Source organism: Oxyura jamaicensis, chromosome 1 (assembly GCF_011077185.1).
Source record: "Oxyura jamaicensis isolate SHBP4307 breed ruddy duck chromosome 1, BPBGC_Ojam_1.0, whole genome shotgun sequence".
In the NCBI taxonomy this organism is placed as follows: domain Eukaryota; kingdom Metazoa; phylum Chordata; class Aves; order Anseriformes; family Anatidae; genus Oxyura; species Oxyura jamaicensis.
This window is the reverse complement of record NC_048893.1, coordinates 27,982,969-27,999,209: the sequence shown is the minus strand read 5'-3', so window position 1 is coordinate 27,999,209 and position 16,241 is coordinate 27,982,969. Positions and strand designations below refer to the sequence as shown.

The 16,241-nt window shown below is 40.5% G+C and overlaps 1 long non-coding RNA gene across 1 annotated transcript; it reads right to left on the bottom strand.

The window, feature by feature from the left end:
• Positions 1-5,386: 5,386 nt before the first annotated feature.
• On the bottom strand, positions 5,387-14,973 carry LOC118170206. The gene is made up of 2 exons (XR_004752574.1): positions 14,363-14,973; positions 5,387-14,224 (listed from the first exon to the last, which is right to left on the bottom strand). It is a non-coding gene; the product is annotated as an uncharacterized LOC118170206 (long non-coding RNA).
• Positions 14,974-16,241: the final 1,268 nt, after the last annotated feature.

Here is a 16,241-nt window from a genome sequence, read left to right as displayed (position 1 = left end):
GAAGTCTTCTGCTTCCAAATAAAACTGCATGTTCTGGTAAAAATGGTGACTTTTGGACTAATGTTTGAAGTACGTGCAGATCACTTCTCTGTTTGATCTATTCCATTTCCAAGTCAAACCCTCCATTAGTATGTTCAGAGTAAGTTAATATGATGGTTATATTACTTTCAGAAAGGACAGCATGATATTTTTAGGACTATGAATTGTGATTATGGGATGCCAGTCTTTCAGATTTCATTTAGACAGACAGTGCTATCTTCCATATAATCATTGTTTTGGAACCTAAAATTCTTTTGTCGTAGGATCTGCTGTCATTTCCCCACTGACAATATCTCAGTATGAATGACTGTATAATACACAGTATAATATATTATTAGAATTAACGTATGTGCTGGGTACTTTGGGTATAGTGAATGTGTGCAAATTTGCCCAGGTCAGTGAAAGACCACATATACAGGGTACCAGTGATCCCTGCTTCAGATAACTCTCACCTATAAACTCTACTAGGTTGATTATGGGGTTTATAGTTGTTTTGCAGAAAACAATGATATTTTGAGGGTAGGTATAAAATAAAAAAGAAGGTAGTGTGTTATTTATCAGCAACAGGAGAATGTGCTTCTTGCTGAACAAACCAAGAATCTGTAATGTTTTGCTGGAGAAAAATGTGAACTCTATGTAGGCCAAACAGGATTATCTTCTTAACGATAGCAATTTGCATTACTTTTAATAGGATTTATTCTTAGTGGCTTGTAGCAGAGAATGAAAGAAACATCTCAGCTCTTTAAACAAGATGTTCCCTAAATGAGTTCACAGGGTTACGTGTAATACTGGTATTGTATAGGCACCACTGTGAAACAAGGCTAAATTCAATGACACAACCAAGAAGAAACAGAGAGGAATTATTTTAGCCCTTCTGAACATAAGCAAACATTTTGTTAGTCAAAAGAAATCCTTAGATAATTTTGGCGTGAGATGAGGCAAGGAGAAAGAAAGACTATTAAATGTGTTCTTTAGTGCATTAGAGGAACTTTGTGAACAGCAGAGTGGAGCATCTATAGTGGGTGCAGAGCGAATCAGAGAGGATCACAGAATCATTTAGGTTGTAAGAGACCTCCAAGATCACTGAGTCCAACCTCTGATCTAACACTAACAAGCCCGCCACTAAACCATATCATTAAGCTCTGCTCTACATCTAAACGTCTTTTAAAGACCTCCAGGGATGGTGACTCAACCACTTCCCTGGGCAGCCTACTCCAATGCCTAACAACCCTTTCAATATGAAAGTAGGATGGTTGTGCTCAGACAGCAGAGCCAGGCTGTCTGGCTGGGTTCTCAGAAGCTGCTCTGGTAACCTCCTCAGTGAAGGTGAGGGCTGATGCACAGAGCCTCCACTATTGACATACAAAGTGCAGAACAGCAAATGTGCAACTTAATAGTAACAGTTTTTCATATGTCATTTCACTCTTGCTATGAACCCCCACACACTCTTTGCATAACTTAGGCCAACGTCTTTAAGTTGTGTCAAAAAGTAGATGACACTTCTGTGCTTCACACTGTGGATGTGTAAGCTGCATAGTAAAACAGCTAACCAGATAGCCTTAACTACAAAACCTTGCTGATTTGTGAACTATCATCCCCCTTTACCCTTTTCTTGCATTTTATATGCTGTATCCTTGTGCATTTTTAAAGATAAAGGAGATCAAGCATAACATTTAACACAGTATCATATGGTGTGATATTATTAGTAGCTAAAATAAATTTAATTTGTGTCATTGAAGAAGCTCTAACAGAAAACTAAAGCTATCTGTAGGCATTTTGGTATAAACTCCTCCAGCTGTCTCTATAATCTGACCACAAAATACTTCAAATATTGAACCATGTTAATTTGAATAGAAATATGATCTGCATCACACTTACTTCCCAACAATTGAATAGCTGATAAAGTATCTGCTTTGAATGGATACATTTAATTGAAGGAGAAGCCAGTATGAAATACGAGCCTTTAAGAGGAACTAATTATGTGGCTTAAGTTACGGAAAGATGTGACTGGCAGTTGACTGACTCTGAGTTCCCCAGAGGAAGTTTTACTTCCAAAGTAATTGTAACAACCCTACCAGTGTACTGTGGCGATAATCAAGAATGATGCTTTCACAGATTACCTCCTGTTGTTTGATTAACCAGGCAAAATGTCAAATGATTTCATGCCTTAATAAGGAGCTACTGAAAAAGTATGAGGTTATCAAGAAATATAGAGGATGTTACGTAAATACTCTGCAGTCCTTGACTGCTCTATAGTCAGTTTTATTCACTGTAAAAATTGCTTGAGGCAATGGCCTTGAGTTACCTTCATAAGAAGTGAAAGGAAATAGTATGGGAGGGCAGGCTATTGACTGGCACTAACGTATCAGATGTTTGGGATAGGGCCCAGAATGTTATACACTGTGATGGCACCAGCTATTGTGCACAAAGAAACACATTTTTCAAAGTTACAGAAAGAAATAATGTCAAAACTTAGTTTTCTCATCAAATGGTAAGGAAGCATACAACTTGCAGACTGTGAGTGGGAAACTTTTTGCTTGGATTAGTGAAAATGCCCCTTGAAGAGCAAAGACAAAACTCCTGCTGATAAACAGGGCACTGTCTTTAATGTTTTACCACGACAGAATGAGACAAAACTGTGAAAGAGAATAGCAATGCAGTTGTAGGAATGTGGATAACTCTCCTGATTGAACTCTGACAAACTCATCAGTGCAACTATGAAAATGAGCTGAAAAATCCCCCTTCACGCCAATTCCAGCTGGTAGACTGAAAGTCACTTTTGTACATGTAGTATTTACCTGAATAATAACTTGATTAAGTACTCCTCATCTGAGACGAGAATCCTATGAATAACTAGAATGCATGATCTGTACTTCTATTTTGCTTAATAGAAAGCCCAGCAATTACGTCGGTCAAATTAAACTATTGAGAAGAGAGAGAAATTCATTACACCAAGAAACTATGCTTCTGTACAGCATTACTGTAAATGAGCCCAAGTGGACTAAACCCATGAATCACTCATACTTCACGGTGAAGAGCACAAACAGCCACTTAGAATGAGTAAGCCTCTTTGACTTGGACTGAAAGCTAAAAATACGACCCTGTATCTCAACCTTCGGATAAAGTGCCAAAAGAGCTCAGCATACTGACTGAATTCCAAGGAAAGGGGATTTTCTTTAAAATTATCTACAGAATGCTGTAGGCTTTTATGCATGATAGTCTTGCATATGTAAATGAAAAAAAATGTGGCTGTAAGGATTATTGGTTGTTAGTTGGCAAATGTAGAAGTTGTGGTCGGGAAGTGTCATAAAGCAATAAAACCAGGCCCTCATGGGGCACAGAGCACATACAACTATGCATGGTATTAATCTTGGGGTTGATCCTCACTTAGTAGATAAGGTCGTTCTGAACTGATCTGGTACTTTCTGAGTACTAAATATCCTGTATACATTCCTAATATACTCAGAACAGCACAGAAAATCCTGCAACTCCACTGGCACAAAAGCTTGACTGGCGTGAAGCAAGGGCCTGTATCAGAAAACACAGTCTCATTTTAGTAGCAAAATCTTTGCTTGAAGTCAGCAGAAACAAAGATGGAAATCTGAATTTGCAACAGAATTGTGATAAGACTGAGCTGAGTCATTACCTTTTGAAAATATTAATGGCAAGCTCTAAGTCTGCAGTTTGCTTGAAATTCTTGTCTGCTTCAAGAACTATTTTAACAAATGCAATTCTCTACTGTGCACTCTGACTAGAACACAGAGATCCCAAGGATGATGAAAAAACTCAAAGTGATCAGCCAAATGACCTGGATGGTGTGGTTTAGATCTACTGCCCCTCTTGGATGCTGATCATACCCCAGCCATCTCCCATTACTGCACCTGCATGTGCACTCCTGGCATAGCCCCTGTGCATCAGGAATCCTCCCTCACCACAGCTTCTGCCTTTGTGGATAGGCAAGGAAAGAATATTTTGGTTTGACAGGACTTCTCTGCCCCAGGTGGTGTTTGCTGCTCCTTGAAGAGTTTTTGCCTGGATCAACTGCATGCAGCCAAGTAAGAAAGTATTGATGACAGAGCTTGTGACAGTAACACAAAATATACTCAGTACAACCTCTGTGGGCCAGATTGCTTCATACGTGGCTGAACAGGACAATTATGCACTCTGTCCTTGGGCAGGATCAAACAGCAAGGTAAAATCCAGTATCACTAAGTGGCAGTAGTGTGATTTTGTAATACTGAATAGCAGAAGCAGCTGTGGAAGCTGGGGGCCTTTTTGGTTTTGACTGCAGAAGCAAACTGGGTACAGCACAAAAAGAAGAATATTAAAGAGAAGTATGCTAAAGTCTAATGCCATTTAGCATGAGAATGGCATAAAAAATTTAGGATAGAAGACATCTGTCATGTCTCTTTATGTGTATATTACTGAGGATTCCTCTCAAAAGCATACAAGTATACAAATATTCACATTTTCTGTAGTTGTAAGGATGCCTGTAAAAGAATTACCTGTTTCTTGTTATCTGTGAAATGGTTCATTTTTAATGGTAATGCTTTAAATAATGAATCACTTCCAGGGCTGGGAGTAAGCAAAAGCATTTTCCATTTGGTTATTCATTCTCTATTTTTGCAGAGGTCATGTAGGAATTCAAATTAAATGAATCTAAAGTGGCTGTCTTTTAAGATGGAAAAATGTAAAAAAAGCCATATAAAATTATTCTTTTTATGGCTTGAGAAGACATATATCCATATTGAAATAATACAAATTCTGTCTATTTTTCTGCAGCTATTGTACTTTTTTCCCTTCTGATGTGAGCCTGAGAAAAAATTAGATTTGCTTTCCCAGTACAGCTTGAAATTAAATATTAAATAGTTGATTTACCAGGAAATGTAAGGTGTTTCCAAACAGTCTCCTTTTGCTTGAAACAAATTTATTGCAGGAACAGAAAAATGCATATTAGTCATCAAAAGCTGTTTATAGATGAGTTTAAAGTGCTATCAACTAAATGATTCTCATCATGTAGACTAAATTCCAGACCAATAATGCAGAAGAGAATTAGTGGAGGATGGATTAAATAGCCAGAGGTAACTGAAAATGAGGAACAGTAATAATTTGCATTTGGCTTGTGACATAAATCCAATATAAAGGTTTGTATTTTCTAACTTGGTGTCATCCAAATCTTACTTTTGCTACTGAGGCCAAAATTCAAAAAGTGACTGCTTATTTTAGATATGTATTTGATGGAGGCCAGGTCTGATCCTAAATATGTTAGGTGTTTAAGCTTGGAAATAATCCTGACTTTGAATGCTACTGTATAATGCAGCCTCCTAGTCAGAGAAAGAAAGCTGAGTTTTTTATTTTTATATTTTTTAATGGGTGAGGCATGAATGGTGTGTCTGGACTGAGGGGGGATGTCTTCTGCACTGCAACTCAAGGTCCTTCTTCCTCAGCCCTTCACCTCTACGGATCTGCTCAATGGCACAGCAATTTCCTTCCAGCCTCTCTATCCAGACTGAGCTAAACTGCTGCCACTCAGCCTTAAGCTTGACCTAAGCCTGCTTCATGGAGTTGACCTAACAAGGACTTAAGTAGGGACACTTAATGTGTGTCTTGACGGGGTAAGGGCATGTAATAAACATTAAACTTTTCAGTCCAGGCAATGGCTGAGATTCTGGGTATGCCAAATACTGGTATTACTGAAAATTTTTCATCACCACAAACACAAAAATGCAGGTGTTGACAGCCTTACTAAGGAGCCAGGTATAGCTTGGAGGCCTACACTGCTGAAATTCATTGCTTCGGCTCCACAGAAGTCCCATGTCAGGTGAAAAGATACTTTGTGGATCTGGGCACCAGCACCTTACCCAAAGTCCCCAGGAAACCTGAGTGAGTTTTTTGGGTGTGGGTTCAGCAGGGAATTTAATCTAGCTCTGTACCTGAGACTAACCCTCCAAAATGTGCAAACATCTGCTTTAATTCTGTGTTCAGCAGTCACTTGTTAAAATACCAGGATTTCCAGATTTTGGATACTGCCTTTTGTACTGAACTGAAAGCTACATTACCTGTACAGTACTGCTGTAAATTTATAACTTGCAGAGCTCGTTGAAATCTTTTGGGATAAAAGGTCTTGTATAAATGCAGGTGTTTTATTAGTATGCCAGGGAAAAATACATTGAACTACTGAGTAAATATCTGCAGGGTGATAAGGTGAACTGTCACCGCCAGTCAGACCAGGACAGTGACAAACAGCCTGAGAGAGATACTTTGAGGGCAACAGCAGATGCTTTAAGACTGGATGAAACACTGAAATCATACATTTGGACCCTTTTGTTTATAGGGTCTTTCTGAAGTATGGGAGTGAAAACACCAAAAGGACGAGAAGCTTTTTCCTCCCTTAGAATCCTGTTGGCAAAGGAGAATTAAACCTTTAGAACAAAATAGTTTGTCCTAATGGCAGAGGAAGAGGAGCCAACGGCTGATATGCAACAGAGAACCCATTAAAGGTGTCTGGGATTGCAGGAATGTTTGGGAATAGAGGCAAAGCAGGTGGTTGAGGGCTGAGATAGTTTTGTAGGCTGCAAATTATAAATTATCCTTTGTGGTTTTGCCATCTAATATCTCTGTTCAAAATTGTATTGGCTGTAAGTAAATTAGATAAGGATATAGCATCTACTATTGTGACAACGTTTTCTTGTGGAGGCCAAACCTCTCTCATCAACAAAAAGCTTTGCCAGAATTGCTATTATATTTAATGAACCAGAAAATAATATACAGCCAGGTTAATATTCTTCCAAAACTTCTATCAGAGGCCACAGCCAGGGGAAAGGACACTGTATTAGTGACATGTTGCAGGAGGTCAATTACTGTGCAAATTCATTTCACCTGGTAATATTTAGTGCTCAAACTTTCATCTGGCTTGCATGGATTGGAAGGCAGCCTGCATGGGAAATGCCCTGTAAAAGCAGGGTTGCTTTCAGTGGGTTACTGCATTAAAAATGCTATCTTTTGCATTTTTGTCACTTACAAGCTAACAAATGGTGACAGCTCTGCCCTTTTAGTCATAATAACCTGTTGTCCACACCTTAACACTCTTAGTCCTCCCTAAGGACTAAGTTATTTTAATAGAAAAATTTAATTAGGATTTTCCCCCATCCTCATTTTTGCAAGCTGGTGCACTTCTAGACTTGGTGTTGAAATATAATGGAAAAATGCAGTTTCCCCGGGAATTGTTGCTTGACTAGATGTGATAAATATTAAATGTTTTAGGACATTTTGTTTTAATGAGGCTAGAAACTAGTTCTGCTGATACAAATGATTAAGGTAGGATATGATAAACATAAGGTTCAGATAAGCACCAAGACTGTAAGGTGATTATCTAACCTGACCTTCTCTCTTCCTCTTGTCCACCTGGCACTGCAGAGCAGTGACAGCAGCCGAGTCATGGGATCCATTCTTTAATTCAGACTGCCTGTCCTTATAAGCTTTTGCCAGAGGAACAAGTGCAGAACCACTAACTCCAACAGGGCCCAGCACTGAGGCACCACAGTCCTAACCCTCTCTGCACACATACCACCAAGCCACAAAGGACTTGTGGTAGAGTCACTGTTTCATCAGCCTTTCTGCTGGCCTATATCAGGCTGATCTTTCAGCGAAATGATTTTTTCTTTCCCAGATGGGATTAAACAGCAACCCCAAATAAACAGTCCTTTTAGTCTTTCAAGCTAAATAGTGTTTTCATGACTTTCTTTTAAGTGCTGCTGTGGGCTTCCCGAAATCTTGATCGGCTTTTCAGCATTCACCAGGACAGAAACTGGTCACAGTTGTCTGGTGGCAGTCACATCAGTCCCCGATGTGGAGTGACACAGCCCCTTTACTACTGTTCACACTGCTTTATTTGTGTACTGAAGGATTTCATTTGGCTCCTTCAGCCACACTTGTGCACCAGAAGCCTACATCTGGCTGATATCTACCAGGACATCAAGTCATCCTTGCAATGACTGTTGGTTAGCATGCAGTTCCTGTTCTTCAAGAACAGCTTCAGCTGAAGAAAGATGTATAGTGTTTGTTTGTGCCTGGTCAAAAGCACAATCTGAATTGTATCAGTGATCTGTCAGCCTCATTATTCACTGCCTCTTCAATTTCTGTAAACTTTCTCAGTCATGATTTTTTTTTCTTCCAGGTCAATGATAAAAAAAAATGAAATCATCTGAGGCCAAGAACAAATCCTTGAAGGCCCCCATTAAAAAAAATCCTATTTGATGCAGATTCCCAGACTACAGTTTCAGGCTGAGTTCAGTCACTTACCTAGTTTTCAATAGCTTTAATCAGTTATTTTTGTATTCTGTTTCTTAAGCAGAAAGCTGTACAGGTCTAGGTCAAATGATGCACAGAAGTCTAAGTATGTTATATCCTCAATATTGCTTTTAATGATTACATTTGTAATGTAATCAGAAATATTGAAATCTCTATTTATAGGTCAATTAAAACTTTTTTGATTGGCACTAATCATTCATTAACCATTCCTTAGTCCTATCACGAATCCCATTTTTAGGAATAATTGATTTTTTATTTTTATTTTTATTTTTTTCCGATTGTTCATTTATCTGCTCTGATATCAATACCAGGCTAGTCAGTTTGTATCTTGAGTAAATCTTTAGAAGCATAAATGCTTTTTGTTGCAGACACTGGTCCAAGATTATCAGCAACAATACAGGAGTCTGTTTATCAGGAAAGCAATACCTCTGAGCAAAGAGGTATATTCACTGGGCTATAACATCAACTTCCTCCACGTTTGCTTTCTTTTCGATTTCATCAGTCTCACAGCACTGATCAAACAATGATTCCATTTCAACAGATTATGTCGTAGTCCAGTGGCATGAAACAACTGAAGGTTTGAATTCCTTCAGCTTGAGGAGGGATTAAATTATCAGATCTCTAATTATTCCCAGAGTCCTGTTTTAAAATCCTCAGGAGAGGATTTTGTGTTCTGGATCTTGACTAGACAGGAAAGCCTCCTGGTGCTGAAGGTCAGAAGAGGGTTTCTGTGCCCACTGTATCTTAATAGTGAGCTTTTATTTACTTTGTTTAGTTTGTAGATGTTCTAGGTCTACAAACTCTGAGTAGGCGCACCCTTCTTGTTAATTTGATATATCCTCTAAGGGTATGTTGCCACTCCACTGAATCAACATGTATGACATATGTGCCTTATATTCAGGCTTTCCAGTGTCTGAATTACAGGCATCTCGATAGTCATTTTGGTTCTCTACTTCATATTACTGAAGTCAAGGGTAAAGAGTCATTCACTTTGCTGGCAGTGTGCCTAGATGATAGTCTCAATCCCCAACTGTATATTGATTTCACTAATATCAGAGGACTTAAAATGAATAAGGACTTGCTCTTAGCCTGTATTTTGTAAATATTTAAATAATTGTTCTCTTTTCTAAACATTGCCATTCTATTTATGAAGTTTTAAGTTGTTTTGTATGGGGTTATTATTAATCTTTCATCTCATGTCACTGAAGTGTTGCATGCCCATATTTCCTAGTCAAATTGAAGTATAATTTAATAACTATACTTAAAATTGTACTTAATTCTTTTGTGTGTTAGGGATCTCAAGATTAAATTCAGTGGGGCCAATTCAATTAGATATACAGTAGACCTCAGTGAAGATGCCAGCTTCTGAAGACCATAGTTATTAATCACTATGAGCCATATCATGTCCTCTGAGTTAGCTAAATACATACACAGAGCTGGAGTTAAACTGATATCCTTGAGGACAAGACCTTCAGCTCCTTTAAAGATTAGACGATGATAACAATGCTATCACTTAGAAAGCCTGACTTAAGACAAATTTGGCCATACAAAACTATCAATGAATGCTTTAAAGATTTTATATCTGAAGGTATTTAAAGTAGAAATCATCCTAAAGATCTCAAGTAAAAAAGTTGTCGTACACTAAAATGTGTCTGGATGATACAGAAATACTTGTATAATCAATGCAAAGAAACAAAGTAAGTCCCACGGTGATTTCTGATCACTGTTTTCTACTTTGTCATTTATTTATTTATTTATTTTTCTGTAAGGACACTCAGAAATAAGAAGTTTATCTTTCCTACAGTGCATCTGTACACGGAATATACAGGGCTTTGCACAGGGAGCATGGGAGGCAAAGAGCTCTTCACCTTGGACAGAGATCAGGTTGTCCTCCCATCCAGTGTTTTAAGATTAATTATTTACTAAAGAGTGAATTAAGTAAACTTTTGAATGCTGTATAAGAAATTTAGATTTTCTAATAAAATATTGAAATGAAAAACAAACATCTCAGATTTCTGTGATCTACTTCTACTTTTGGGAAGGTATGAATGGACAAATTTGCTTCATAAATTATCTTCCAAGAGCAGCCCTAATCCATTACCCTAAATTCAAACCCTATCTCACACCCAACCAGGACACATGTTCTGAAAACATTTTATTCCAAGTTTTTACAGCGAAGAGCAAAAGTTACTTGAATTCCAGCTTCTGCCTCATAAATTTAAAATTTCATGTGCTTGGAAAAGTCAGTTTTAAAGGGAAAAACCATCTTTAAGAGACTTTTTCATGCACAGCCAAGCTGCTCCCATGTTATCTGTTTGGATCTGAAGTGAAATTAAACATGTTATTAAACTATTAAACACTTGCACTACGGATGAAGTCTGATAACTGTTACTTTCTGTTATATACTGCAATGTTAGCGTAAATATTGCATAACTAGCCTCATAGGATAAAATGTATAATCAATCCTCTTCAGTTTTTGCACAGTGGTCAACTCCATAAAACACTCAAACGTATTTAAATCCAAACTAGATTTTATTCCCTAAGTAATGAAGAGAGGACAATAGAATATGTGTTATCATTTACTTTGAATATCCTTCCCCATATATGTACCAGTCTTGCAAACATTCATGTGCATAATTAATTGTTTGCATTGCAGAGGTACCACTGAGGCTAACTAAAGCTGTACTTGGCATTTTTACATTTTAGTATTCTAAATTCAGTTTATGAGATGTCTTCAGAATTTCCCATTGTTTGTAGAAGCTTACTCTGCTGCCTGCCTGTTATTAGCAGGATAGAAAAAAAATGTTATGCAACTTCTTCCTTTCTTCATGATACATTTGGGTTTCATTCACTGTGTCCCAAAACCTTGGGGAAAATCTCTCTGGCTTAAACAGCTACTAGATCAAGCCCTAAGTGAATCATCCAGGAGCTCTGTTTCTATGATCAGACGTTCACTCAACAGGGGATGGCTGTTTCCCTTTTCTTGCCATTTCTGTTTGTTGCAATCCATTCCCCTTAGTCTACTGGTATTCAAATAACCTTTCTTTCAACTACAGCAACACAAGTCATTTATTCCCCAGTCATTATTTCAGCTCATTTCATTGGCAGCTACTATCCTGATGATGTTTAATTGCACTATGAATTCCTCTCGGGAGGAATAGCCCCATGCATCGGCACAGGCTGGGGGCTGCCTGTAAAGCAGCTTTGCAGAAAAGGCCCTTGGGGTCCTAGTGGACCCCAAATTGAACACAGGCCAGCAATGTGTCCCTCTGGCAAAGAAAGCCTACAGCATCTGGTCATCAGGTCAAGCACTGGCATCCCTACCCTCTGCTCAGTGCCAACAAGATCCATCTGGAGTGCTGGGTCCAGTGCCGGACCACTTGGTACAACAGGGACAAAGCCACACTGGAGTGAGTCCAGCAAAGGACCACAAAGAAAATTAAGGGCTTTGTCCACCTGACATATGGGAAGAGGCTGAGGGCTGGGACTGCTGAGCTCGGACTGCTTAAAGTGGGTCCTTATTGGCACAAATAAATGCCCAGTTGGGGAAATAAAGAAGACAGGTCCTCCCATCTTCAGTGGCAGGATGAGAGGGAACAGGCACAAATCAGAATACAGAAAATACCTTGTAAAAATGAGAGAAGAAAAATCTTCGTTGTGAGGGTGGTCAAACACTAGCGCAAATTGCCCTAACAGGTTGTGGACTCTCCAGCCTTGCAAGCACAGAAGCTGATTGGATGTGGCCTTGAACAACCTCTTCTACCTGACCATTCATTGAGCTGGTGTTTGGACTAGATGATCTCCAGAGGTCTTTTCCAACCTCAGCTTTTCCATGATTCTGTTTAGCTGAAACATACTGTGTTGGGAAGCTGGTGTTGGAATGTTGTTCTTACATCCTTGAATCCAATTCTGCACACATGTATTATTGACAATAATATCTGCTATCAGAAGGATCAGCAACGATGAGCTGTTGCTGCTTATAGGTTGTATTTGCAAGATTAGGCCTTTAATAAATTCAAGAAATTCACTTCTGTCAAGCCCATGCTTTCAATTACGTGTTGTAGATTGTTCTTTAACAGAGCTTAGTACAGGACTGCATTCTATATACACTTCACTGGTTAGACAGGTTTGATGGAAGGAAGGAATCAATAATTTATGTTCTTTTAAAAATATGCATAAGTACATCACAGAGAATATCAAAATTTCAGGGAAAGGTGATATTATTATTTAATGCCTTGTTGATGAGGTTTATTTTGGTAAGCTCTTGACAGCACAAGGTAACATATCATATTTGCATTGACACAAACACTACCAAAATGTGAAAGGATGCCTAGCAGTAAAAGATCTGCATCTAAAATAGATTTTTGAGAGAGCAAATTATTTTTTTCCTTCCCAATAGCTTGTTGATTTTTCTTTGTTAGAATTCTGCCAAGACCTCTGAGCAAAATTAAAAAGCATTTTTGTTATTATGTGCCATTCTCTCCAGGTCTGTTCTAAATTCTCAATTTCTTTCTGCTTTCCATTCAATGTTGAAAAATGTTTGTTGGTATTTGTGACGGGGATGAATGTCTTTATATTTCCATTGCTTTTGCAGTATAGCTGCTTTCATTACTCATTGCACTGTTCTATTCATTTTTACATTGGAGACCAAGGCCTTTTTCTATTTTTCTCCTTTATGTCCTTTGTTTGGCTTGTGATGAGAGTGATTCAGAATGCTCCAGAGGGCAGTGTTGTGCTGAAAGCCTCGATTCTGTGGGCTTTGCCTGGATACTTTTTGGGCATCAGGAGGCTGAATGTTATTTATTCACATGCAGAGTCGCTTAAATGACCTTAAGTCTTAATTCCACAATGGCCTTGGATATACACATTTTATGACTGGGGTCCTCGCAACAAACATATTAATTGTGCTAGTGCACATAATATGATCTTCAAGGTTTTTCAAATGCTGAGTTAGATGGAGTCAATTAAAAAAATACAATTAAAAAATCACAGTCATCTTAAATAATGACGTGCTAGATTCACCAAACAGGCTCAATGGTTTGGAATATTAATTTCCCTGCTTGTGTCACATGGGGGATAGGGAAGAGAGAAATCATCCCATTGAGGGTGTGAGACAACGCTGTTCCCATCCTCCCCTGAGAGTTCTGTGAAGGAGAAGCATTTCGCAGAGAGGCGGCAGGGAAAGCACTAAATCACACGTAGAACTATGGCCTCCCATATTCTCCTTCTGCCTTGTCCTGCCCTTGGTGGGGTATGCAGCAGCATTGCTAGCTGGCCTGGGAGAGCTGGGATTGCTGGGTCCAATTGTCACTGACCCCCATACTCCTTAAGAGCTTTCTGGCTGTATTTCTTATTTTTTAAGTAACTTTCAAAATCCTCTGTAAACCGAAGACACCTTGACTGTGTCTAAACTGACCTAATTTAAGGGATGCCTATTAATGAAAGGTTACATTCCAGCAGCCTCCCACTGAACCCAACATGCCTGCCTGCCCATGCTCCTTTCCCCAAGACCCCTATGCCTATTGCAGCTGCTCCACACCATCTCTCTCCCCTAAGCATCCACGCTGCTCCCAGGGACCCTCCCTGCTTTTGGTAAAACTTCTGCCATCTGCGTATCCTCTCCAGCACACTGGAAACCACTGTCCATTTCCTTCTGTGACAGTTCCTCCCTTTGCCCACCTCACAGTGCCCATGGCACCCCAAGTCCCTCTCAGAGAGCTCCTGCGGTGCGGTGCGCTGCTTGGCTTAGAGGCCTGAGCAACAACAACAAAGCTATGAGTATCCTCATTAGTCAGCCACTGGCTGGGGTGCTCATCCCACCTCAGTTCCTGAGGACAGAAGCACTTGCTCACCCCCTCAGACCGCTGGAATCACCCTGTGAGCTGTGTGTGGTTTACAGCCATGGCGTGAACTGTTTGGTTGCAAGCCTGCACTCAGCAGGAGGCTTTCAAAAGCTGCCATGCCACCTTTTTTAAATGTGCCCTTTCAGCAGCAGCAGTGCAACAGGCCTAACCATAGCACGGCCTGAAGCCACCAGAGGGACCCCAGAACACCTGGCTGCTTGCGCAGGAGGTGCTGTGGGGTGGTCACTGCGAGCTGAAGGACCTGCGATGAACATGCTCCAAGGGTCATGGAGCACTGTTGTGCTCTCAGCTTGCTCTTGAGCCTCCCTAACACTGAATGACAAAGATGGAATAAAGACCAGATCCCGTAAATGCTTATAGATTTAAGCAGTCCTTGCAGGGAAAACCATGAAGTTGTCCCCTGGGAATGAGCTCTGCCCTCGCACAAGATGCCTGGAAGCAAGCACCGGGGCATCAAACAGCTCAAGACACGGATTTACATTCACTTAATTTTTTTTTTTAACAGGGACAAAGAAGTTCTGCTGTTGTTGCCCTCCAAGAACACAATGTTCCAAGCATGTAAGAACTGTAGGAGGAGAAAGGAAAAAATGGGCAGAGGGTGGGGTGGTACTTGTGCAGAGGAAGTGGTTAAAGGACCATGGCCAGAACAGAAATAACCTAACGCCTTTACCTCTGTTATCTACAAGTCTGTATTTTCTTCACCTGAGCACTGCCAGAAGTCTCTGCCTTGTGGAACTACTAAAATCCATGTGGATTGTGATGAGGCCGCACCTTGAGTACTGCGTTCAGTTTTGGGCCCCCCACTACAAGAAGGACATGGAGGTGCTCGAGCGAGTCCAGAGAAGGGCTACGAAGCTGGTGAAGGGTCTGGAGAACAAGTCTTACGAGGAGCAGCTGAGGGAGCTGGGACTGTTTAGCCTGGAGAAGAGGAGGCTCAGGGGTGACCTTATTGCACTCTACAGGTACCTGAAGGGAGGCTGTAGCGAGGTGGCGGTTGGTCTATTCTCCCACATGCCTGGTGACAGGATGAGGAGGAATGGGCTAAAGTTGCGCCAGGGGAGGTCTAGGTTGGATATTAGGAAGAACTTCTTTACTGAATGGGTTGTTAGTCACTGGAATAGGCTGCCCAGGGAAGTGGTTGAGTCACCATCCCTGGAGGTCTTTAAAAGACGTTTAGAGCTTAGGGATATGGTTTAGTGAAAGATTTGTTAGTGTTAGGTCAGAGGTTGGACTCGGTGATCTTGGAGGTCTCTTCCAACCTAGACTATTCTGTGATTCTGTGATCTGCTGGAAGGCAGGGCCATTTCCTCCCACATTGTGACATGGGTGCCTGCAAGAGCCTCACTGGCAGGAGCAGCTACCGAGGGCCTGCTCTGAAGTGCCCATGAGCAAAGCAGGCTTTCAGCATGCTCATGAGCATGTGAGAAATACATCACTCTTTAAACTGCTTGTACAGCAGAGGGAGGGTTTGCTATTAGCTCTCTTGATAAACATATCTCCAGATTCGTGACTTGAAGAGAGTGATGAGCTCCATGCCGAGAAAAAGGAGGGGAAAAGAAAATATTGCCATCTGCTTGTGTAGAAGTTTAAATTCATGCACCAGCCCTTCTGCACAGATAGAGAGGGATGATTCTTCCCTTCTGCTAGATGCAGCCTTGGGAGAGCGGCAGTGTTCTTGCAGAGAGACCTGAAGAAAGACTGAAGAGGTACTGACAGCTTCAAACCTCAGGTTCTGCTTTAGGTGCCTACATTGAAAGCCTGCAGCATTCAGAGAACCTCTCTCCAAGCCTATCAGTCAAACCATCAGCCTGTCTGCTGAAGCTCCACGGACAGCCGGGTGGGCAGGGGGTGTCTAGGCTGCTTGCACAGCCTCCCAGGGGACACAGGCAGCATCCACAGCACTATTGTTCCCATAGGGTCAGCACACACAACCCAGGCGTTGCAGGTTTGGGGTCTAGCATCGGATTGGTGTGACTGGCTTTCAAATACTAAGATGTTAGGTGTTGCTGAAATCCACTGAACTGATGA